The sequence below is a fragment of the Otolemur garnettii genome, unplaced genomic scaffold, assembly GCF_000181295.1.
Source record: "Otolemur garnettii isolate 467f Iridium unplaced genomic scaffold, OtoGar3 scaffold00004, whole genome shotgun sequence".
In the NCBI taxonomy this organism is placed as follows: Eukaryota; Metazoa; Chordata; class Mammalia; order Primates; family Galagidae; genus Otolemur; species Otolemur garnettii.
This window is the reverse complement of record NW_003852399.1, coordinates 29,733,155-29,758,439: the sequence shown is the minus strand read 5'-3', so window position 1 is coordinate 29,758,439 and position 25,285 is coordinate 29,733,155. Positions and strand designations below refer to the sequence as shown.

Genomic DNA, 25,285 nt, shown 5'->3' with positions numbered 1-25,285 from the left:
TTCTTTTAGGACATTTTGGATTATAAAACCCTTTTATAGGGCATGTTTTTGCAAATGGTTTCTCTCTTTGCCATATTTTATATGGGGAAGCATATGATGAATAGTGATAAATTATACATATATCTCCTTTAGACGAGTTAAAGAATAAAAGGCTGTTTTAAGAAAACCAGAATAAAATAATTTAATTCTGAAAACCAGAATAAAATAATTTAATTCTGAAAACTAGAATAGAAGAATTTAATATTTCTGATTACAAAGATAAAAAGAGTCCTAGTATGTGTAAAAACAATGGAGTTATTTTTAAATATTTTATCTACACAAATGAAGAATGGGCTTAATCTATAAAACCTGTATGGCGGGAGTTGCTTGGCTTTTACAAATTAAAGAGATAAAAGAAGATGGCAAAGGAGATTAAAGTTTTAAACATCTTTGTGGACCATCGCTACTGCCATTCTTAGATTTTCTAGCCATCAACTATGGCTAGGAATACTAGGAAACTGATCACTTGGCATGGTTTTATAATTCAGTTCTAATGATGACTTCTAAATTCTCCAGCCCCACTATGATTCACAGTATAATTGTGGCTTGCCTCCACCTTACGGCACAGGGGAACATGGCATCTCATCTTTAGTTCCTTGTCTGAACCACATCCACTATGTGCCAGTTCAGGACGATTTGTAGTGTGCTGAGGTTGTGAAGTCAGATTGACGTATTCCACCATTACTTTAAGGTACGTAGGCCTAGGCAAGCATCATCTGCCACTAACAACGGTGTCACCTGGGGGATGTTTTGCAGTCTCTCTCTTTGCCTCCATTTTCTCATCTGCAAATTGGAGGACAAGAGTACCCATCTGCCAAGGTTGTTGCATGTATTAAATGTATTAATAAATGCCATACTTTAAGAATAACATCTGGTGCAAAGAAATAATACAACTACAATAAATATATGGGGCAGTAAGGGACCTTCCAGGTATAGCCTAGGCCTATTCTCCTTCACTGGCCTCAGACTTATACACCTTTTATAGAACCAGTAAGCATCTTAATTTTGGGGGCTGCCTCTGTCTGTGGAAGGGGCTTTAAATTGGACTTTCTTTTGGGGAGGGCAGGGCAAGAGAAAACCTGCCTCCTGGGACATGGGTAAAACATTATTTTTTTCCTTAGTAAACATTAAATTCCAGTCATTGTTTTGCAGAAATGTTGTGGAACAGAAAGGAGGGATAAAGGTCCCAAACTTTGGACTGTAGACTAAGACTGCATGGAATGGATACCCAGAGAGCATGGTGCTTTCTCAGGCATGTCCCCTCCCAGTCTTCAAACCACCCCCTCCCCAAACAACCACAGCGTAAAAAGAGCCCAGGCTGTGAATCCCCCAGACAAGCTGGGTTTGGCGCCTGCACTGCACTTAATGGCTGAGCGCGTCCTGGGCTGTGCCTTCACCTTTGATGATTCTTCTAGGTTGGAGCCAGCTGTGAGAGGTGCTGCAGCTGCCAGAGGTCTGGTGGAAAGGCCCTAGGCTGTGTGCATCAAGGTGCCCTTCCTTTTCTGGGTTCATCTTTGCTCAAGGGATTTTTTAAAGCATATACTTTGAGCACTTTCTTGTGGCCCTTTTGAGCCTGTTTTGTGCCATCACCTTTGACCAATGTTCCCAAGCTCGATCCCCTCCAACCTTTTGCCCCAGAAACATTTTAGCATCATTCTAAGTTATTTCAGCTCCTTTAGTTTTGTCACCCAAGTCTTTCTCTCTGCTCCCCATCACAGTCAGCAGCCTTGCTGTGCTTGCCCTCTCTCTGATGCGTTAGCCCTTTTCTCCTTCTATCACAAATAGGGTTGCCAGGTAATATACAGGATGCCCTGTTTTCATTGAAATTTCATTTTCAGATAAAAACCAAATAATTGTTTTGGCATAAGTATGGCTCATGCACTATTTGGGGTATACTTACAGTAAAGGTTATTTGTTACCTGAAATTCAGATTTGATTGGGCTGTCTGTAATTTTAAGTCTAACACCCTACAGATACCTGTCCCAGTTATACTGTTACAACTTTCACCTCCAGAGCAGCAGGTTTTGGACAAGAAGAATAGAGACTTTGCAGGTACTTTCTAAGGTCCCGTTTTTGACTAATGTAAAGAGACAATGCCTACAGGTTGATAGACGATTTTGATAATTGAGAGGGATTTCTGTGATTTCAGGGTATAAGTAGCGACTTTGATTTGGGAGCTCACTTGGTAAATGTGAAGTGTCAGTATTTTAGGCTGAATGTCAACTCTGGAAGTAGGTGAGAGTTAACAGTTTTATATCCATATGCCATTCCACATCGATTCAAAACTTAGAAAAACTTTGTCTTCCCTACATGACTCACAGTCCTAATGATGAAGCATTAACTGAACGGAACAAAAAAGTCTGCCTCGAAGGATGTTTGAATGAGTTTTGGGGATAGAGACTTGAGACACAATATAAAAAGATGGTCATCCCAGTGAAATATGACATTAAGGAGTTGTACGAAACATAGAAATGCCTTTTTCATGCAGCCCAAAGACATTATGTTGAAGGGGGAAAGTCAAAGGGAAATGATTTGTATTTGTCTAATGTTCACGGAAACGTCCATGGGGAATGCTGAAGTCATCAGATGACATGGACTTGCCCCTCAAAGAATTTAATTCATTGGTGAGAAATTTGACAGTAGAATGGCTTATCCCAGCTCCCCTGCCCTCCCTTTTTATTTTTTAACAAAATTTTTCCCTTGTGAGAGATAGAAATAGGTGTGCCACAGTGTAGATAGGACTAATCAAGTGAAGGCTGGCTATGAGATGGTTACCCCTGGGAGGCTGTGCTGATGATTCAGTAGTATTTCTCGAGCACCTTCTAGATTGGGAAATCATCCTATTTGAGTACCTTGTGTGTGCCTGGCATGGTGTTAGATGCTGGAGATGCAGTAGTAACTCTGTGCAGCTTGTGTGTTCCCTATGTAGGAACTTTGAGAAACACAAGATACACCAGGTAGGGAGAGAATTCTGGCCTCTGGGAGCTTATTTCAGGTTGATTGCCTGTGATGATTAGAGACCCAGTCTGCTATTAGCCAGAAAACTGGATATTTGGCCCATGACTATGCATTGTCATTTGAGAAGCTTGTCAAACCTCAAGTCTCTCATCTTTTCTATCAGAATCTTCAGTGACCAGTCCAAGCTGACAACAAGAAGCCTCAGTATTTATCTATCTTTATAAAATAATGAAGGCACGCTCCATCTCTGGTCAGATAGAATACCTCCTGATACTGCTGCACTGCCAATGCTTTGGGCGAGGGTCTACTATTGTAACAACTAGTAGAACTTAATGAATCCTATTGACATTTTGATCAATTTTAGGGAGCTAAAAAGAATGTTCTATGATAGGAAGGTTTTATTTCCTTACTAAAAGAATTTATAAATGGTGTAGACAAAGAAGGCTAGTGGTTTTGACAATTCTTCTTCTTTTTTTTTTTTAATAAGGAAAACACCCTGATTCTAAACTCCTTAGAATTTGAACTCTTACCTGCGGTCTAAAAGTTTCTTGAATTGGTTTGAATCCCCAACTGGAAGTTGATAGGATGCTGTAGTGTCCAGGTGACTGGGGGGGAGGGGGTCATAGAGTTCTCAGTAAGTTTCAGAAACAGTATACTCAAGGAATAGATGTCTTCAGTGAGATGTTCTGTAGGGGTAGCAGTGTTCTCTTTTGGGAGAAATAGCAAATCAGGCAGTAATGAGGTGTTATTTCAAAAAGACTGCATAACAATCAGTAGCTTTAGGAGTTCAGGAAAATTAAAAGAAATTAATAACTTTTCTTAAAAGTTTTAGCTTTGGGATATTTTGGTTTTGTATTTTTTATTGATTTCAAATGCTGTTTTAAGGAGCACATCACCTTTTGGTAGTTGCCATGAATTTTAAAGATAACATAGAAAAAAATTCATTCTTCCTTAAGGACTAATGTACTTTTAAAACATCTGTCAATTTTTTCTTTAAAATCCTGGGTTTTTTTCCGTTTGTTTGTTTGTTTTTTGTCTCCCTCGGTAGAGTGCAGTGGCATCATACCTTTGAGCAACCTCAAACTCTATGGCTCAAGCCATCCTCTTGCCTCAGCCTCTTGAGTAGCTGGGACTATAGCCTGGGCTCCCAACTCCTGAGCTCAATCAATCCAATTGCCTCAGCCTCCCAGAGAGTGTGATTATAGACGTGAGGCCACTGCACTTGGCCTTTAAAATCGTTTTATTTACAAGTGACCCCTAACATCAAGCCTAATTGATTGCTGAGCATTTATTCTTAAGGCCAGGCCACAGCACAAACTCCACTTACGGTAAGTTGTGTTATATCTAAAGCTTATGTTATATATTAGGCTGCCATTCCTGGAGGTCTATTTTATGATATAAAAATAACAAAGTCAATATGAAAATATATGAAAAATGCAAGTACACTTTTTTTTTTTGGTGGGGGGAGATGCTTTCACTCTTACTCCTGAGGCTAGGATGCAGTGGTATCATCATAGCTCATAGCAACTTCAAACTCTTGGGCTTATGTGATCCTCTTGCTTCAGCCTCCTGAGTAGCTGGAGCTAGAGGGCCACATTACCGCACTCAGCTAATTTATTTTTATTTTTGTAAGGCTGGGGTCTCACTATAGCCCTGGTTGGTCTTGATCTCCTGGCCTCAAGTGATCTTGTAGCCTTAGCCTCCCAAAGTTCTAGGATTACAGGCATGCATGAGCCACCGTGCTTGTCTCAAATGTACTTTTTAAAAATGAAGATATTAAATACTTCAGAGATACTAAAGATAAAAAAGTTTACTGTAAATGTTACTTTTGGGGAGTTTTTTTCTGCCTAGGCTGAGTTGACTGAAACTTGTAAGAGTCCATTGTTAAATTGCCCTAAAACATAGAAAGGTATTTTTTTCTAGTGTTTCAAGGACTTCAAATTGTGTTAAATAGAGTTATATGCTTCAGATTCTATCAAGTATAAAAAGTGTAGAAATGCCAATAAGTTTCTTAATTGCTAAAAGTTGAAGGAGGGGTAGTTTCCATGGCAACGTCTTCAGCAACCCATGCTCTGATATTTCAGAAGGATCTTTGCTGAGCTGTGAATGCAATATTAAGAATGCAATCAAATCTTCAGAATGTGAAGAGCAGTTGCTAAAGAAACTCATTTGCCCTAAGCACAGTTAGAACAAATAGCCAGCTGGGTCTGTACCGTCCTCAACTGAGTCAGCCTCGCCAGTCCGCTAACCAAGGCCTTAGCTTTGCATGTAGTCCTTAGTTGGCACAATAGTCATCCGGTTTGGGTCATCCCTGTGAAGATCTTGCAAGAGGCAGTCATAAGTTGAGCTGTCTTTGGTTGGATCTGAGGTCTGAACATTGTTAGGATGTACTCCTTTAATCTCTGTGTTTGGAAATGATTTGTGTGTCTCAAGAAAGTAAGCAAAATATAGCTTTTGGCCCCCACATTTATTCTATAATCCTTTTCTGGTTTTCCTTTTAAATAAGGGGACAGAGCAGGCCTGCCATGATCTCGCCTTAACCAGTACTGACTGTAGACTTTCATGTCTCTGCCTGTGCTTACACGAACTGGAGGAGAGCTCCTGCAGAAATGATGCTGAAGGAAGATCTTTCATCTCTTGTGTTTTCAAAGATGAAACACATCTAAGTGTGAATGAGATGATATAAAAGTATTTTCTTCAAACATTTTTGGGTACTTATTTTTTCCTACTGATCTTCTCAACTAGATTTTGTGCTTTGTAGGGTTGGATACATAGTAAAGTACTTACGTATTCGTGGATTTATGTGTCGATTCTTACTCATTTTCTCATTGGATTTGTATTTTTTTAAAAAATTAATACATTTTGTTGAGAAAGGAAGAGAAACAGCGATCTTAAATTATTCTTAATAATTACGCGAACATCAGTCTTATCAATTAACACATTTATTCAATGTAGTAGATACTTGCCTAACATTGTACCATAAGGATCAAAAGGTAACATAGAAAGTAATCCTTTCATCCTTTAAGTTGCCCATCTTATTTCCTGAGCACTCATTCATAGTTAAAAAGCAATAGGATCTGAGTTTAATTAGGTTTTCACTATAGTGCAGTCTACTCTTATTTTTTTTTTCATTCATTCAGTTTAATTTTTTTAAATGACATTTCTGGTATTTGTAGTCTTTGTTGGTCCCCTACCCAGGTTTTCCAATTTCCTAAGGTGTCATTTTTGGAGCAAGGTACAATTTAAGGCTGTCCTACCCCTTAAAACACCATATGATGGAAATGAACACAAACGTTTCTGACCAATTAACTTGGTTGGAAAATGGGGCCATATTGGCAGAAGAAATGCTTATAAAACAGGTCAAACCTCCAAGAAGTTCGAAGGAGTAGGAAGAAAAAGTGTAGTGTTTTCTGAAAATCATACGTGATTATGCCTTTCTGATGTCTGTTTAGCATCTCAAGATTAGGAAAGGGAAGAAAGCCATTATACGTATGTCTAACCCTGACTATTAGAATTGTACAGTATCTTTCAGCGGGGGTCTACCTGTGCTCACCTGTCCAACTTTGGTAAGTCACTGCACACACGACCTGCCCACAGGTCCCCTGCTTTCTGCACACTTTTTTTTTTTTAACTTCTGGGCTTATGGAAGATAGAACTCGAAAAGATTTACCAATGTTTTTCATTTATATCGTGTTTTTCTCTTTTCAGATGAAGAGGCTATCCTCTTGGCCTTTATGAAGTAGTGTTACTATAGCATTGAAACTGAAGCATTAAAATAAAAGCTGATAAAAAGCAAAGTAGTTTACCAGAAAAATTTCAGTTCACACAGGCCAAGTGGGTTGTTGATTTACGCACTCTCCTTGAGTGGTAGGAAAGAAAAGAGAGCCTTGGGGATGCATTTTCTGAGTTGGTTTTTAAAAAATTCCAATCCGGGAAAGACTTGAACTTCATTCCCCTTGAAGGAGCATGTGTTTCATTGTCTGAAGTATAGTTCATTGATTGGAAAGTATTTATTATGGATAAACAGAAAGATGATTTGTTATGGATACGTGTATACATGGAGTGGAATATTATTCAGCCTTACAAAAAGGAAATTCCGATGTATGCTACCACCTGGATGAACCTTGATGGCATTATGCTAAGTGAAAGAAGCCAGGCACAAAAAGACATGTATAATATATCATGTCATTTATATGAAATACCTAGAATAGCCAAGTTCACAGAGACAGATGGTAACACGGTGGCTGCTGGGGGCTGGGAGAATGAGGAGTAGTGTTTAATACAGGGTTTCAGTTTCGTCGGGTAACAAGAGTTCTGGGTTGGATGTGGTGATGACAGTGGCACAACAGTGTGAATGTCCATCATGCTGCTGAGCTGTAGACTTAAAAATGGTTAAGACGGTAAGTTTCATGTTACACGTATTTTACCATAATTCTTTTTTAAAAGTCTTTAGTATAGAGCACCTGTTTTTTGGTTCCCGCTGGTATCCAGTGACTGAAGCAAAAGCCCTTAGACTTGATAGACAGATGTCAGTGAGAGGTGGGAATGTGATGCCACTGGATTGGGAAACACAATGCTTCAGGATGCTTTGGTCCTCAGCGCAGGAGAACCTGCACCTAGCCACGGGACAGGACCAGGACTGGTTCTCTGTAATTCTCACTCTACCCAGCCCCCCTCTCACAGCACTGTGCCAGTGCCTTAGGGTCATTCATGTTAACCAGCTTCTCCTTAACTGGTTTGCCTTCTGCTCTTTCCCCAAATCTGGTTCTGCTCTTCCTCCTGGGCCTGCCCTTTTTTCATACGTGTATTGCTCCCATTTTATAGACCACATTATTTTCCATCTTGGACTATAAATTTGGAGAAGACGTGGGCTATGCACTTTGACCTTTACAGCACCCAGCACAATAAACCATACTTAATGAATGTTTTGGACGAGGAAGAGGCTCTGAAGTTGGAAGCTGACATGCTAATGTCTGTTTAATTGCAGGTTATTAATGCCTCTTTAGCAGTGAAAGATAGTCTTCTGTTTAGATCAGAAAATGAACAAGGCGTCAAGCTTTTCCAGTGGTCCCGGAGAATTCTCTGTTGGGTATTGCCCCAGTATGTATTAAGCTGGACTTAGCATCCCAGACAGAATGAGAGAGACAGCGGGGGCAGGGGAGCAGCTTTCCTTGAGAAAACAAGGGTCTTCTCCTGGTGTGTGATTCCAAGGTGGGAATCAGGGCTGGGGTAAAGCAGACTATTTAGGTGCCAGTTCAGCTTATTAAATAAGAGATTTTCCTTGTCTTCTTCAGCGAATAGACTTTTGCCTTTGCCCAGAATACTAGTTGTGGGTAGGGCAGCCATGTGTCCCAGTTTTTAATACCTGCTTGCCTGGATTAATTATTAATAGCTCCCCCTTTCAATCTCAAAGTGTCCTGGTTTGAATGCTAAAGAAGAGGAACATACAGAGAGAAGCTGATACAAGGGGAAGGTGGGGAGAAAGTGGAAGGGAAACAGACCATTAGACTAGAGATTTAGGGAGTCAGAAACTTCAGAAATAGCTGTGTAGATTGGCATGGTAGATGTTCTTTAAAATACAAGCATGCTGGTCCAATATGTTAGGATTTGAAAGTCTTGAGAGCTGCTTGGGATCCAAGGAAGATTTATTTTAATTAGTCACAGTACAGGATCTTTCAGTGCCGGGTAACAGGTTAATATATTTACTTAGAGCGTCAAATATTTTTATGGCCGATGGCAAAAGAGCTCACTGTGAGGTACAAACGTGTGTATATATCTTCCATTTGTTTCTTTATGAAAATGAATTTGGTCTGTTACAATTCTGTTTTATATGTGTATGTACTTAGATAATTGTATAGTAGATGTTCAATTTTGATTAACCTTAGCTATTAGGAAAAGCTTCCTTGGTAATGAGGGAAACTTAGTAGGACCATATTAACTTCCTATGTGTTAGGAACAAAGTAGGTGTTTTATAATCAAGTATCATTTAGGACTTTTTAATGCTCAAAGTTTCCACCTAGACTTGTTTGAAATAGTTTTCTGCGAAAGGGATGTATGAGTTTAAAGAAATGAAAAGTCTAGATGTAGGGTGCTTTTAGGATTCACCCAGCAGCCTAGCCCTCTTAACCCCATTTTATGGGGCACCCCTGGTATCTCCTTCAACCTGAACCTGGCACTCTCCTTGTTGTGGAGAGCCATCACGTTTGAGTTTTTTATCATGACGATGTGTGGGGTGTGTGTGTGTGTTATTTATCTATATACATATATATGTGTGTTTATCAAATGCTCACTTAAAAATGTATTTAAAAACTACTTTCAAAAGCTATTCAGTGATATTGCTTTACATTTTGAGAGAGCTTTATAATTTTAGAAAGGTTTATTTATCTTCCTGGATCAGCAAATAGCTTAGAAGGTGGAGAGATTATCACTTGTATTTTGCACGTGAAGGCGTAAAGTGTGAGTGAGGGACTCTTGAGGTATTACAGCAGCAAGATGAACTTCAACTCAAACCCAGGTCTTCTGATTGGATGTCCATTGCTGTAGCCATGATGTTGCCTCTTAAATTTCTTCTTGTCCAGTATATTTCAGATTTTTTCTTTCCAATTTCCTTTCCACTTAGGCTTAATTTGAGGTTGTGCCCCATTATTTCTTATTAGAAAGTACGGAATCTGGGTGTCTTTGGGCTAATTGGATGTGGTTTTCCAGTGTGCAGAGTGCTCTGACTGATGCAGAATTATCACCATCTTATGGTGTACCCAGGAGAGGCCAAGGGAGTCTCAGTTCGAACATCCTCTTCACAACTCTGCCCCAGTTGCCATCTCATTACATTTGTAGCTTATGGATTTTTCTGTCTGTGTTCTTTAGCTTGTGTCCTCCCTGCTTACTGCCTGGCTTCTCTATTCTAACCTCCGCTTGAAAGACTTAGGCTCATCCCTCAAGAACCAGCTGAAATGCTGCTGCCTCAGTGATATTGTCTGTTTGTTCAGTATTTGCTTTTTTTCCCCTGAGCTCCTGTAGTCCCTTGAATTTCTCTTCTGGCCCTGATCACACTCAGAGCTATTTGTCTCTATCGTATTCCTACCCACAAGATTGTAGCCAGATCCTTAAGGGCAGTGACCATTTCTCATTCATCTTGGTGTCCCCATAGCACTTAGCACAGTGCCGTATCCCCAGGAAATTTTGCAGTTTATTTCTTTGAATAAATGAAAGGGTTTGGAAGTAGTTACACTCATATGATAGGAGGTGATTGTAGATTTTTAAGGTACGTGGATATTACTGGAAACTTTGTATTGGTATAATCATCACCTGGTTTGTGCATAGTTAAAAAATGTAATTGTGTATTTTTATGCAGTAGGTTATCATGTCCTGTTTTAAGTCTGTACAGTTTTTCTTATGGGCCTACCATTTAATTAAATCGCTTAGGTGCTTTGGAGAAAGCTGCTGGGAAGAAGTACAGAGCAGAGGGAGGGAGATCTTTTGCAGAAGCTCAGTGAGTTGGCACCTTGTGCTGTCTGTATATCCTGTTAGGCTAAGCTGCAGCCCAGCTGTCCCCACCTGACTAGCTTTCCTCCTGCTGCTCTGGCATGGCGTTAGCTGAGACAGAGTCAGTTTTAAGACTTTAACTCTTCTCTGCCTAGCCTGGATTTCAGAAATATTTTAGAGAGTTTCTGGAAAGTAGAAATTCAGTAGACAAGACTTTCGTGGTTTTGAGCGTTCTCTCGCTCTCTTTTTAAAAATATTTATATGGTTACATTTCACCCCATTTTCTTCCAATTTTGTAAATCTTTGGACTGGCCTAGGAATTGGAATTTTTGTTAATTAACCTTTCCATCCTCTCCCGTCCCCCAAGTCCCAAGCAAGGTAATTCTGATGCTGGGGAGTAGAGAAAAATTCACATCTCAGGATACCAGAATAGATGAGTGTTGGGAAATGGAGGACTCTGAGATTGGCCTTTTAAACTGAACAAGGCTTAGGCAGGTAGGGAGGAAATTATTTCCTTGTAGAAGTAAGAAATAGAACACAGTTGAAAGTAAGAATAAGCACATAATGTTAGGAGGGTGGTGGACGAAGCAGATTCTAACCAGGTTTCAGTGGAAGATTACCTTAGAGCAGGGGTCCTCAAACTTTTTAAACAGGGGGCCAGTTCACTGTCCCTCAGACCGTTGGAGGGCCAGACTGTGGGCCCTGGGTTGGCTGCTAAGCAGGACAGGCAGCGGTGGCAAAAACACCCGGCGGGCTGGATAAATGTCCTAGGCGGGCTGCATGTGGTCTGCGGGCCATAGTTTGAGGACGCCTGCTTCCTCAATGTTCTCAGACTGGATGTGTTACAAGTGTCCATTGAGCTTGTTAAATATCCACATTCCCGTGTTCTGTCCCCAACCCTGAATGAAATTCCTGCTTTGAGGGTGTTCTGTAAGGTAGGGTGTGGCCTGGGCATCCGCATTTCTCATAGATACCCAGTTGAACTTGGAGTGATAGAGCCTCTGCTTTATCGAATAAAAGAGGATACTCTGACAAGGTGGCAAGTTTTACATTTAGGCAATCCTTAGATTTGGATGAGGTTTTGGATTTAAGGTGGGGAGACTGGAGCTCCAGCTGGGAGACCAGTTGCAGGGCTGTTGAGCAATCCTGGTGAAATTTGGCATGCAGTGAGGGGACAGCTATTAGAAATTATAAGGTAGAACTTGTGCTTGGACGACGGTATGGACAGCTGAACAGGGTGATTACTCTCGTAAACTGCTAAGAAATTTCCATTCACAAGCTGCTGACATTTTATAGAAAGGTAACCTTTTTAGTCCACCCTTGTGAAGGACTGACAGTGGTCCCTTAGAGACACCCAAAATAGCCTGAGATCAGAGATTGGGCTCACTGGAGGATTTGACGTGGGATCCATGACCCTGGACAGATTTGAACCAGCTCCCTGACACTGTAGACTTTTATGTGGACATATTTTCTGGAGAGAAGGTCCGTAGTTTTAACCACATCCTCAAATCCTTACTGGGATTTAGGATAAGATGATTTAGTACTTGGCCAATTGGCTGGGTTGCTTTTGCCTCTTTTTAAAAGTCTGCAACAAATTCCTTTTAGTGGAAAAACAGCTGAAAGTACAACGAAGGCCCTGGTTTGTGAATGGAAGTGATAGAACAGCCCTGGATTTTCCTACAGACCCTCCATTTGTTGGGTCTTGCCGGGTGGTGTGCCATTGGTCATAGCTGGAGGATCACTTGTTGGCATTTTGGCTAAGATCAACTGTAATAATTAACTGGGGAAAAGGGGACTGGGAAGCTTTTTGTAGAATGTGTGATGAATCTTCCTGTGTCCTGTGGATTAATTTCAGCGATGTCTGCTGAAGTACACAGAAAGGGCTATTTTAACGGCAAAGAGGTGAAATCCTAGTTTTTGCTACCGAGTTTGGAGCTAAGGAAAAAAGCCTATGTGTGACACAGGACAACGTGTGAATGGCTTTCTCAAATGTTTGATTAAAGCTTCATCAGAACAGCCCTCTAACCATGCTGCATCTCTGGCTCCTGATTCCTTTGTGGAATAAAAAGTGCTTTTGTTTGGATTTCCGTGTATTGGTAAATGGACCCAGCAGAGCATCCTGCTGTGTGTTCAGTCCCTGATGGTGACCATCACCATGAGCAAAGCTTTTCTGCGCTGGCACTTTCTGCACAGCCTCTAGGCTGTTATACTGGGTATGACAATTTTTAAAAAGCCATAGTGCTAGAATAGAGATGAGCCATTTCTAAATGGCGAATTGACTTGCAAAATCTTTGTGTGTCAGATTGAAGGGTCTTGCACCTAAGTCGAGGGAGAAGATTTGGTCGGGCTATCTTAAATTTATCATTACTGTGTTTTAAAGATAGGAGTTGGTAATGTTTTGGTGGTAGTATTTACCTCCTGTTGAAAGGTCTACTTGTATCTTACGCCTTGGTTATACATGTCAAAATCTGGTTCATTAGCTCACTCTATAAAAGACTTCTATAGCTCCACTTAGTGTGAGTCACAGTCCATAAACATGAATCTAGAAGGTCTAATTATGACTCAAGCTCACCCATAAACTTGGGGACCACCTCCCCACCAACGCTCTCCAACAGGCTATTTATGGAATACATCAGCCGGAATTAGTAGGTGGGAGGCTTCGTGTGCCTGGCTGGCAGGGGTCTGTGTGCGTTCGCCTCATCACAGTATCCAGTCTTGAAGCTAGCCTGGGCTCTTCATAGAAGTTATCTGAAATAAACTGTCTGGGTGTACCTGGGAGTGTAGGTTTTTGTCTGCTGATACAGGATAGGGCTGGCTCTTAGGCAAAAATGTAGAGTCTGGGTTTCAAAGATGCTTTTTTTTGTCTTACTGTCTGGGCTGACTTGGTATGAGTCCTGGTTTGATTTTTTTTTTAACCCCTTGATGCAGCTTTTATGGATGTTTCTTTGTTTCACCAACAATAATAATGATAAATAATAAAGGTAGTTGAAATACCTGTCATTAATATCTATTAAGTGTATCCCCAAACATGAAGGATCAAGGGGAAAGAAAATTCTAAGGATCATCAATGCTTTTTGCTGCAGATGTGATCTGATTCATCTTGACAGAGGGATTCTTCTCATTTTCAGGCAGTCTTCAGACTGGAGACAGCAAGGAGTGCCCTTTTAACTTGTTTTTAACATGTATTTTCCTCCTTCACTTCAGTGCCTCTTTTGTCTCTTCTTGTGGGGTCACAAATCGTAGTGATAGGCAAGGGGCTTCTAGAAATAACTATGATTAGAAATGGATCATGAAATTCCTGGTCTGGCCTTCTTTTAAACTCCCAATTTTAACATTGAGAATCTGCTTTGCGGTGAATGTGAAACAAGGAATTTGTAGCATCGAGGGCTGTGCTCTTCACCGACTTGATGTCAGTGTTGGTGCTGAGTAGGACCACAGTGTTGGTGCTGAGTAGGACCACCCTAATCCTGCATGAGACAGAACTCCCTGGAGCATCCTAGGAAGCAGCGTGCATGGAAGTAGAGGCTGTATTTGGTGCAGTGTACTAGCGTGTTGTGTAATGTTCCCTCTTAACTACTGTGTTCTAGTGAGCTGGACTCCAGTGTGCCCATGCACACTCTTTCTCTCTTATAGCAAATTACAGCTGTTAGGAACGTTTCTTGGGTGGTGTGAGTATAGGAGACTAAAAACTGGGTTTCTAGTAGAACACTCTTGTACTGAAATCAAGACACCTCGTTCTTCAGGAAGACTGAGGAGAGCATGGTATTGTATTATTTAAAAGCAATTTTAGGTATTTCTCACTTTTGCTATTTTTAATCCTTTGTATTTCTTTCCCTGACCAGAGGCCTTGGCTTGGAGAAAATAAACAAATAACCTCTGTTCTTTATATTTCCTATCCTTGAATTACAGCTCCCCTGAGCAGCCCAGTGGCTTTGAGGCTCCCCTTCTAGGTGTGAGATAGGAAGAGGGTAAATGATGATATGATGTTATGGTGATGACCCTGACAATGGGAACTGAAGTCTTTATCTTTGAGAACTGTCTAGCTACAAACTGAGCTGTTTTATGAGAAATGAGAGGCCTTTGAGCTGTCAGAAAAGGGGAAACTGTGGTCCTAGCAAAACTGATACCATGAACCACTAATGAAGCTCATAGTTAGCACCAGTTATCCCTCACTCAGGACACTACTTGCCACCAATATTTTGGGGGATGTTTATTAATGGTCCTTGTGTTCCTCTTTGTCTAGAGTAACTTCATCTGGCTATGTTACTGTGATACTTCTCATCAATGAAAATGTGGTTTTGAAAGACTAATCAGTGTCTCTTCTGAGGGGAGGAGAAATAGCTTGTATGTTTGTATACCTCCAACTGCCTTTGTCTAGGGACTCAGTAAGTATTTATGATTGAATTTGGTTTTTTAGTTGAATGATTATTTTTTTGAATGGTCACATTTAAAACAAATAAAAATTATTCCCTTATTTATTTTTTTAATTTGTGGAGATGGGATCTCTCTACGTAGCACAGGCTGGTCTCAAATGTGTGACTTCAAGGGATCCTCTGTTCTCAGCCTCTCAAAGCTCTGGGATTATAGACATAAGCTACAGCCTCACCCTTCCTTATTTGGAAGTGGAGTCTAGAAATTTCCAATGTGGTGACCATATGCTCTTCTTTGAGCTGAAAGAATCGTTAGAATAACCTTTCTAATTCATCAGTTTTGAATGTTGAACCTGAAGTCTAGCTCACCTTTCAGACTACTCTTTCTTCTAGGTTTACAATTTTAAACTTGGAATTGTAGTGTCTCCCTAGTAGGGAGTAGTGCTTCCCAATACAGCCATCATTAGATAGGCTGGGATCTCTATCTGGGATCTGTTTTGAAAATGGGAACTCAAAAATTTGTCAAAGATCTCTCATGTTTACAAATAAGTCTGATATAAAATGTAAAAATTAAAATCAAAATGAAAAACAGGACAGTTGTTTCAGTGTGTCTCTCTAGAATTCTGAGTAGAATACAATTAGAGGTTGGACATACCAAATCCTGAAATCTGAAATCCTGAATACTCTATAATTTGAAATTTTTTGAGTGCCAACATCACATTCAAAGGAAATACTCATTGGAGACCTTGTGGATCTTGGATTTTTGGATTTGAGATGCTCAACCGGTAAGAATAATATAAATATTCCAAAATCTAAACACTTTTGGTCTCAACACATTTTGGGTAAGGGGCACTCAACCTGTACAATCTACGCACTTGACAGAGAGTGCTGGCGGGCCTCCCCGGAGGGAGACGGCTTCCCCTGCAAGGTGTAATGACCGTCAGTGTTATCACTGCTGACTCAACTGTGTCACAGGGGCCTGTGCAACAGGGAGTTCTGATACTTCCTGGTGAGTCCACTGACTTGAGCTGGTTCCCACCCAGCACATAGACCCCCAGAACCTGCGGGAGGTGACCGCAAGGCCGCCCAAAACAAGGCGCCTGACCTCTGTTCTCTAGGCACACGTTGTTGGAAAATAAAAAGTGTTTGGCACAGGATGATCTATGAAGTTCTGTCTGATGTAGGATTGGGGTCTCTGGATTTTGGCAAACAAACCACCTTCGGTGGTGCCCATTTCAAGTTTCCTGTGCGGATCCTTAGATCATCTGATAAGTCCCGATAGTTGAGTGTCCTTCTGTGACCGCTCACCAGCATCAGGCCCCTGAGGGGCCTCCTGTGTAGGTCTTCGTCCCCTGGGGTGACAAATCAAATTGCTGCCTGCTGGGGGGGTGTCCTGATCTTGTATCTAGGTTGGGTATTAGCAGCTCCTGTAGTCTCTATGATCATCTGTCTGGTAAGGGTTCAGATGCCCCCAGCTCCTCAGTTACTGTTGCAGGAGATCTGGAGCTTGCCTTCTGCTCAGTCAGAAACCAGTGTGTTCACTCAAGTCCTTGTGGGCAAGCAAGGCTACCAGACTAGTAGGTGGCTGTCCCAGGAAGCCCCGCCTGGTTTAAACATTGTTACTACAGACAGGATTTCTTTGGCCCACACTTAGCCTAGGCAGGTTGGTGTAGGTGAGAGATGCCCATCGTGCCCTTTTCATAGATTGCATCACATCCTCCTACAAGTGCCATTCTCACTCTCTTCTCACCCACTGAAAGGGATTGAGAGAAAATCTGTCCATGGTTATGTTTTCCCCGATCAGAACCTACTTATTCTTGGACGGACAGGACAGTTTAAGACCGACCTCTTCCTCAGTAAATAATGATTAGTGATTGACACCCATATACCGCCTCTACTATTTCCCGAGCACCTGTTCTCTCAGCTTTCTGGGTATTGGAAGCCATTGAGTCCCCATGGCAAGCCTGTGAGGCAAGTGTACTGCCACTAGCCTGAGTTTACATGCCAGGAAAGCACAGACCACAGAGCAGGTCAGGAACTTTGCCCCAGGTCATCAGGTGTGTGGGACCAGGAATAATCCATCTTGCTCCACAGTCCTGCTTCTAACCACTCGTGCTTCTCTTCACCAGTTAGTTATAAGCTGGTTTCAAGGTGGTTAATGCTGGGTTGTGATGGACTTTCAGGTGAATGAATTTAATCATTTGTGAGAACAGGCAGGCCATTTTCTGAGTCTGTGCAGGAGATAAACCAAAAAGGAGACCTTACTACAGTGCATTTGGCAGACCTCAGTATCCTGAGACTTTCTCTGCTTCCCCAATAACTTGGGTGGGTGCCCAGTCCTCTTGTGCCCATTTCCTGTTTCTTGGAATAGATTTTTCTCAGATATTCTCCATCTTTCTTTTAATCTTTTCTTCTCTTCCTCCTTCCTTTTCCTTAAACAAGACCAGCCTGTCTGCTGCTGGGGGCAGGTTATGTGTACTGTAAGTCAGGGACTCAATTAGCAGGGTAGGTGCCGGTTCATGCCACCTCCCTGGACAGCTTGAACTTGAACATCTCCAGATTTGGGCAAACAAATCACATTGTTCTGCCACAAAAGCAGCAATACAGTGGTGTGTATTTGTCTCACCTCTGATTGGCGTTTGCTCTTCACTCACTAGGCTTGGCCAGAACCCCTACTTTAGCCAGATCTCATTTGAGTTAACATCTCGGCCTCCAGGTGAAATAAGGAATGAAATACAGGTTCTACTATTCAATATAAAACCACAGCTTGTTTCTGCTCTGAGCTTCATCTTGGAACTATATTCTATCCACAGACCCTGAGGGACTTCGGTACCTTCTTTGTTTTGATATATTACAGTTCTTGAGTTATATCCCGTATTATTGATCTTGGCAATTGTGGGTTTCAAAGTGGAGAGAGAAGTAAATGGCGTGTGTTGTTACTGTGTATTTGGCTGAATTCGGTTCAACCTCTAAAGAAAAGGAATTATATCAGATGCAAGCCATAATCTTTTAACATAAAGTCAGTGTATGCTTTGCCTTTCAAAAATATTTATCCATTGAATACATTTGGTGTGTGATGTGAATTTGCTCTGATTCAGTACCATTGTAGAGTCCTAAATTTTACTTTCAATACAATTTTTAAATAGTTCAACTTTCAGGCTACCTTTGTGTAAAGGACTGCAGGGGACAAAGGAGTTTTTTAGATTTTTGTCACTGACTTTACAGCATATATTTAAAATACGAAAAGGATAGAGCACTGGTTCTCAACCTGTGGGTTGCGACCCCTTTGGGGTAATTAAATCTCTAAGGTATTCATGTCACAATTCATAAAAGTAGCAAAATTACAGTTATGACGTAGCAATGAAAATCAGTTTATGGTTGGGGGTCACCACAACATGAGGAACTATATTAGAGGGTTGCGGCTTTAGGAAGGTTAAGAACCACTGGGATAGAGTAACTAAAACAGCATGGTGCTCGTATAAGAACAGAGACATAGGCCAGTGGATCATGATCGAAAACTCAGATATAAAACTCCTCCATAGCCATCTGATCTTTGACAAAGCAGACAGATACTAACATACACTGGGGTAAAGAATCCCTATTCAGTACATGGTGCTGGGAAAATCAGATAGCCACATGTAAAACATAGAAACAGGATCCACACCTTTCACCGCTCACAAAACAATAAGTCATGGTGGATAACAGACATAAGGCACAAACTATAAGAATTTTAGAAGAAAATGTTGAAAGAACTCCACAGACATTGGTCTAGGCCAGTGGTTCTCAACCTTACTAATGCCGCAATGTATTTTCATTGTTAAAAAGGTGTTGCGACCCACAGGTTGAGAACTGTTGGTCTAGGCAAAGAATTTATGACAAAAACCCTAAAGGCAATTGCAACAACAACAACCAATGTTTACAAATAGGACCTGATTGAATTAAAAAACTTCTGCATAGCCGAGGAAACAATGAAGTTAATGACAGCCTATAGAATGGGAGAAAATATTTGCATGCTATACATCTGATAAAGGGATGATAACCAGAATCTACAGAGAACTCAAAATCAGCAAGGCAAAAATCAGACAACTCCTGAAACCGTAAGCAAAAGACATGAACGGAAGATTTTCAAAAAAAGATAGACATGGCGAATAAACATGTGAGAAATAAACATGTGATCATCAGGAAGTGCAAAGCAAAACCGCAGTGAGGTGTGATACTTATCAAAAAGTCCCCAGTAACAGAGGCTGCTGTGGATATGGAGAGAAAGGAACACGTACACGCTGTTGGCGGGACTGCAAACTAGTACAGCCTCTATGGAAAGTCATATGGAGATACCTTAAAGAACTTAAAGTATGCCTACCATTTGATATAGCAATCAAAAAGGAAAAAAGAGTCATTTCATCAAAAAGGCACATGTGCTTGAATGTTTACTGCACCACATTTCACGACTGCAAAGATGTGGAAGCAACCCAGGTGTTCCTCAACACATGAGTGGAGTAATATAATGTGGTACATACAGACCTCGGAGTACTACTCAGCCATAAAAAATGAACTGATAACTATTATTATTATTATTTTTGAGATGAAGTCTCACTGTGTCGCCCATGGTAGAGTGCCCTGTGTCACCCTTGGTAGAGTGCCGTGGCGTCATTGCTCACAGGAACCTCAAACTCTTAGGCTCAAGTATTTCTCTTACCTCAGCCTCCCAAGTAGCTAGGACTATAGGTGCCTGCTGCAACACCTGGCTATTTTGGGTCTTGCTCTTGCCCATAGGCTGGTCTTAAACCTGTGAGCTCAGCCGATCCACCCGCCTCGACCTCCGAAGTGCTGAGATTATAGGCGTGAGCCACCGCGCCCAGTGAACTAACAACCTTTTGTAACAACCTAGATGGAATTGGATATCATTTTTCTAAGCAAAGTATTGTGAGAATGGAAAAACAAACACCACATGTCTTCACTATTAAATTGGAACTAATTGATCCGTGCCCAAGTGCACATTTGGTAGTAAAACTCAATGGAAAGCAAGCAGGTGGGAGGGGGCAGAAAGCGAGGGGTAAATTCACACCTCATGAGCACAATGCACCCTGGCTGGGTAGTGGGCACACTTTTATAACTTTGACTCAGATTACACCTGAGTAATTCATGTAACTAAAACATTTGTATGCCAGTAATATTCTGAAATAGGAATATAATGATAAAAGGCATTGAAAGAGGTAAAAAAAAATTTTAAATGTAATGTTATACTGTTTTGAAGACTCACTTGGTTTCTCAGTTATGTTGTTCTTCTAGAAGGAATTCTTCACAATCATTTCGTGAATTTAGTTAACTTTTCATATAGAGTGTTAACTACCCCCCCCCCCATACATATACACACTGGCCCAAGTTAGGAGACTGATGAAATTCCTCTGGAGTCTTGAAGCATCTTGGTAGAGAGTAATGTTTCTCCAATTTATTAAGCTTCTCAGAGTTTTCTGGTATTGAATAAAAAAGAATTGTAGGTATTTCAGGCATTCCTGAGTAGCTGTTTTATAATCAGACTGATGAAAAGAAAGTCCTTTCAGGCATGAGATTATATGTAATGCAAGTTTCAAATTTTAAAAATGATGAAAAATTCTGACACTTATCTTACAAAATGCCTCTTTACATTGAGGGAGAAATTACTGAAAGACATACAATTTCATCTGATAAATATTTGAAACAGAAATGTGTTTGTGAGGCATAACCTTTAAAATAGATTCAACTCGTGCAATATTTCTGTTGGTACTAATTTCAGAAAATATTACTAACAGGCATTCAATTTTGATAGGTGATCTATAAACATCTATTTTATCCATCTGGGCTGTATATGAGAATGCATTTTTTTAGCTTAATGAGAATGGATTTTAATATTACATTTTAAAAATAATTTCTGAAGATTCCTGTAGCATATTGTAACTACATAAGTGACCTGGAAGTTATACTTTTTAAATGAATTCTACTTTATGTTTTTTGGTTTACTAAGTTCGATTGCTTTAATATCTTCCTTTTAGGAAAAGATAAGGGTAATGGGAAGTTGTACAGATAAGCTAAACTTACACTAACAGATTTTAGAGCATCTTTCTGGCTTTATATTTTCTTTTCTTTTTAATTTCAGGTTAACGTGAAGATACAAACAACCCAATCATAATATTTGAATTTGTTAGGTGGAGTCTCTCTGTAGCTATGTCCTGTACCCAAAAGGTGTGCCATATACCCCAACCTTGTGCCCATTCAGTGGGAACATTTTCGTTTACTTTTTTGCTATTTTCTGGCAACAAGAACTGCATATACCAATAGTCAAGTGGACAATAGAGTCATTCATCTGTCTTGAAGAACCACGAGGATTATTCTTTTCCTTATGCTTTATTGTGTGAATTCAGAATATTACCTTTAGACTATGAGAGCCACTTCAATTTATTTATGTTGAATTTTATATAAAGATTCTTTTTCTTTTTTAAGAGACAGAGTCTCACATGTGGCCTTGGTAGAGTGCTGTGGCATCACAGCTCACAGCAACCTCCAGCTCTTGGGCTTAGGCGATTCTCTTGCCTCAGCCTCCTGAGTAGCTGGAACTACAGGTGCCCGCCACAATGCCCGGCAATTTTTTTGTGGCAGTTTGGCTGGGGCTGGGTTTGAACCAGCCACCCTCAGTATATGGGGCTGGCGCCCTACTCACTGAGCCACAGGCGCTGCCCTAATTTTATAATAAAGATTCTTAATCTGTCTGGTTTAGCTCTGTAAGCTGTCTATATAATAAGGTAATTGATAGACAATTCTGGATTTATGCCAAGGATATTTTTTTTTTTCCTCAGTAAGTTTACATGGTGATTACTTAAAATATAAGATTTTGGTGTGTTGAAACACGTAGTAAGTGCCTGAGAAGCCTGCCATCTGCAAAGTTATAATGCAGCTTGACTTCTAAATTTTAATGAATATCATTTCCCTTCAGTGAAGCTCAAGTATTAGGGTACTCTTTTAAAATGGTTTGGGCATATGTTTTTTCATTTATCTTCTATTTTAAAAGGAACAAAACAGATTTTAAGTAGATCATGGTTTATGTTCCAGCATTTAGTTAAAAAAAACAACCTGTAATCTTATAATGCTGTTAATTTACTGAACACTTTATTGTTACAAAGCAATTTCACATACTTTATCTAGTTCATCCTTACAGACGTGCTCTGAGCTAGATGTTACTGTCTCTAGGACACACTGCGGGATGGAGATTGGGCCCAAGGACTCTGGGCACCCGTCAGTGGTTGGACTTGCATTTGGGGCACAGGTCCAGGTTGTCTACTTTGGGATCCAGTTTACTTTGTCCCAGGCCACCGCAAGCCTTTTGGTTTTATTTTTCTTTTTCATTATGTTAAGATAAACTCCTTGACCAAAGCTGCAGGTCTGGCCACTGCCCACTTTTGCTCCTGCACCGTCCTCTCACCCCCTATTCCCTGACCTTCTATCTTCAGGAGCAGAGGCTGCTTTGTGGCTTTGCCCATGGCCCAGCTTCCTCCTTCCGTGGCTTTTGCATAAGCTGCTGTTTCTGCAGGGAACTATCTTCCCTCTTCTTGCCCGTCTTCTTTCTTTCCCTTCTTCTCTGACTTTAAGCCTAGTTACCCTCAGGTCAAAGCAAAAGTCTTTACGATCCATCTTTCCACTTCCCCCAGTCTACACTGGATAACTCCACTTCCCTCTCCTTGGAAGCGCTTCCTTCTGCAGTTTATTTCTGTGGCACTTGGTCGTGCCCCTCACTAGACCATGCTCTGGAAGGATGGGGTCTTGGAATAGTTTTTCACCCATTGTATTCTTGATGCCCAGCATGGTGCCTGACATGTAAGAGATACCCACATACTTGGATGAGTGAATGATGAATGAGCGCATGATACAGATTCTTCAGTTATGCTGACTTAGTTTTGCCTCCTTTTTTAGAGATTAGAACCATGGGGAGCCCATGGAGTCCAGGTAGCATCCATTAAGAGTAGTGGTATAGCACTTGGCTAGATTTGAACAAATCCGGAATCCTTCATTTTGTTTGGTTCCAACTCCAATCAATTAACCAATATTTATGGAGGACGAGGCAAGGCACGAAGTGCTGTAGCTGTGTGTCTTCTTTATTTCTCTATCTTAGCAATTTTTTCCTGTTTACAGAGCAATAAGAATGATTCAAGTAGCTGCTGGAAGCAACAGGTCAAAGTGTGCTGAGAATAAATGTCTGTACAAGGGAGCTACACAGCGCTTAACACAAACTCTGTGTCATTTAGAATTTAATAAACTAAGCTAGATTTACAGTTTGTGCCTTTGGTGTGTAATACTTGAGAGTTTTGAAAGTTTTTAGAAAATAGAGCCATTTCTCAATTGCTCCAGATAAAACTGAACTCTTCAAATGTAGCAATGTTTTCTTTACCAATATCTTTCCTTTGTTCATCTTCAGACTCCCTTTATTGACCCTGGGTACAAGATGGGGGCACATGGAAACACCCAGACAAATCCACGTTTACTAATAAGGTTTGACATAGTGTAAATTTTCTCTTAGTCTAAGAACGGTTTATTTCTAGCCTGAGCTATAGTAAATTGTTAAGCTTAGCTAAAGCTATACCTTTCAGCTTCAGCTTCCTTTTAAGCTTAGTTGCTAAAATATGGCTTGTTTGGAGTGAATTCTCAGAATACCACGTATATACGCACGTTCCAATGTGATGACATGACATACTGGAAAGTCAAACTTGAGTAGAAGGTTTACGGTTTGGATTATTTTTTCTTATCTTTTTCTATATCTCATCCTTATGTGCCCATCTTTGGGGCTGAGACTTTAAGAAGGTAACTACATCCTGGCTTTAGTAAGAAATTTTTTTATGTTTAAAAGGAAAAAACTTAAATGTCGACCTTAACCCGCCACCACCACTTTAACCAGTTTTAGGATTTTATCAATTAAATATTTTACCATATGGTCAGTTTGTGCCTTTATAGGAGAATGATGTCATTTCTTGGTGACCAGTACTTTTCTGTCTTCAGTGATTGATCCTAAACCAAGAGCACATTGTTGTACAGTGAGAAGGTCCTAGAATACCAGGCCAAGGATTTTTTTTAAGGATAGATACATGCAGCGGGAACATAAGGATGGTAAAAACTCAGCCCGAGGATAGATGTCAGGGTGTGTCTAAACCATGTCTACATTCAGGGCGCTTTGTAAATAAAGCTGTAATTGGCGTGCATGAGTAGTTAGAGCAGTTCTAATTGCATGAAACCGGTCTGAGAGAAGGATCCATTCTCTTCTTGGCAGTTGAGAAGATTATAAGTGTAGGGTAGAGCTGTGTGTCATTTGGAAATGGTTTGCTAGGGTTCAGACATGCTATTTTTCTGGTGGGTGGAGATGGGTGAGAAGAACAGAGCTGGCTTTGCCCTGGTTCTTGGCATAGAACTTGTGATTCTGGCTTGGGATTTAGGTACCTGGGAACAATGTTTAATCAAAGGAGAAGGGAAGTGGTGGTTTCATGGCCAGTTGGCCTCCGTTATGGGTATGTCGCCTGTGTAGTTGTTTTCAGTTACATCCCTGACACATATGGAGAAAATTTTTTTAAGGCAAACATACAACAAAGACCTTCTGAATTTCACCTTCTAAAATACACTGAGGATTCTATGATGAAGTTCCTGACACTAGTAAGTGCTAAGAGGTAGCTATTGAATGAATGAATGGATGAATGAATGTGACTTTTAAATGGAGTAAGTCTCTATAAATCAAGCTCCATTTCAAAAGCATTTTAATAAATCAAAGCTTGGTGGCTGGGTATGGTGGCTCATGCCCATAATCCCAGCAATTTGGAAGGCTGATGTAAGTGAGACCCCCATCTCTACAAAAAATAAAAAATAAGCCAGGCATAGTAGTATATACCTGTAGTCCTGAACTTGAGAGACGGAGCAGCAGGGTTTCTTGAGACCAGGAGTTCAAGGTTACAGTGAGCTATGATTACACCACTTCATGGATGCAGAGTGAGACCCTGTCTCTTTAAAAAAAAAAAAAAAAATCAACAAATCAAAGCTTTGGCGATCCTGACTATAATAGTAAACTAAACGGCACTCATTAGATACATACCTCAGTGAAAACCTCTTAATGCAGATATTATCTTAAAAGTCACAAATAAAGATAATTTCCAGATTACTTCATGAATTAGAAGAACTGGCTTATTTTCATACTGTGTTTTCATAGTGTAATTGGGAATAAACGTGCAGTAATTGAATGACTGAGTCTACATTTCTCAATGACTTGCTCACTTCTGAGCTGGGTCCTTGTTAATTGGGATCTCCCAAAGAGTTAATGATGGAAACAAGGTTGCCATATTTGACCCAAGGGCCAATGGGGACTGGGTGGGATGTGTGCTGAGTGGCCAAGGAGTTGAAACTCAAAGAGGGGCATGAAAGGTAGGATTTCA

General features: G+C 40.6%; 1 protein-coding gene across 1 annotated transcript in view; it reads left to right on the top strand.

The window, feature by feature from the left end:
• The window catches only part of SDC2 (syndecan 2), a 111,476-nt gene that overhangs the window by 34,242 nt on the left and 51,949 nt on the right, over positions 1-25,285 (top strand). The window lies entirely within an intron of this gene.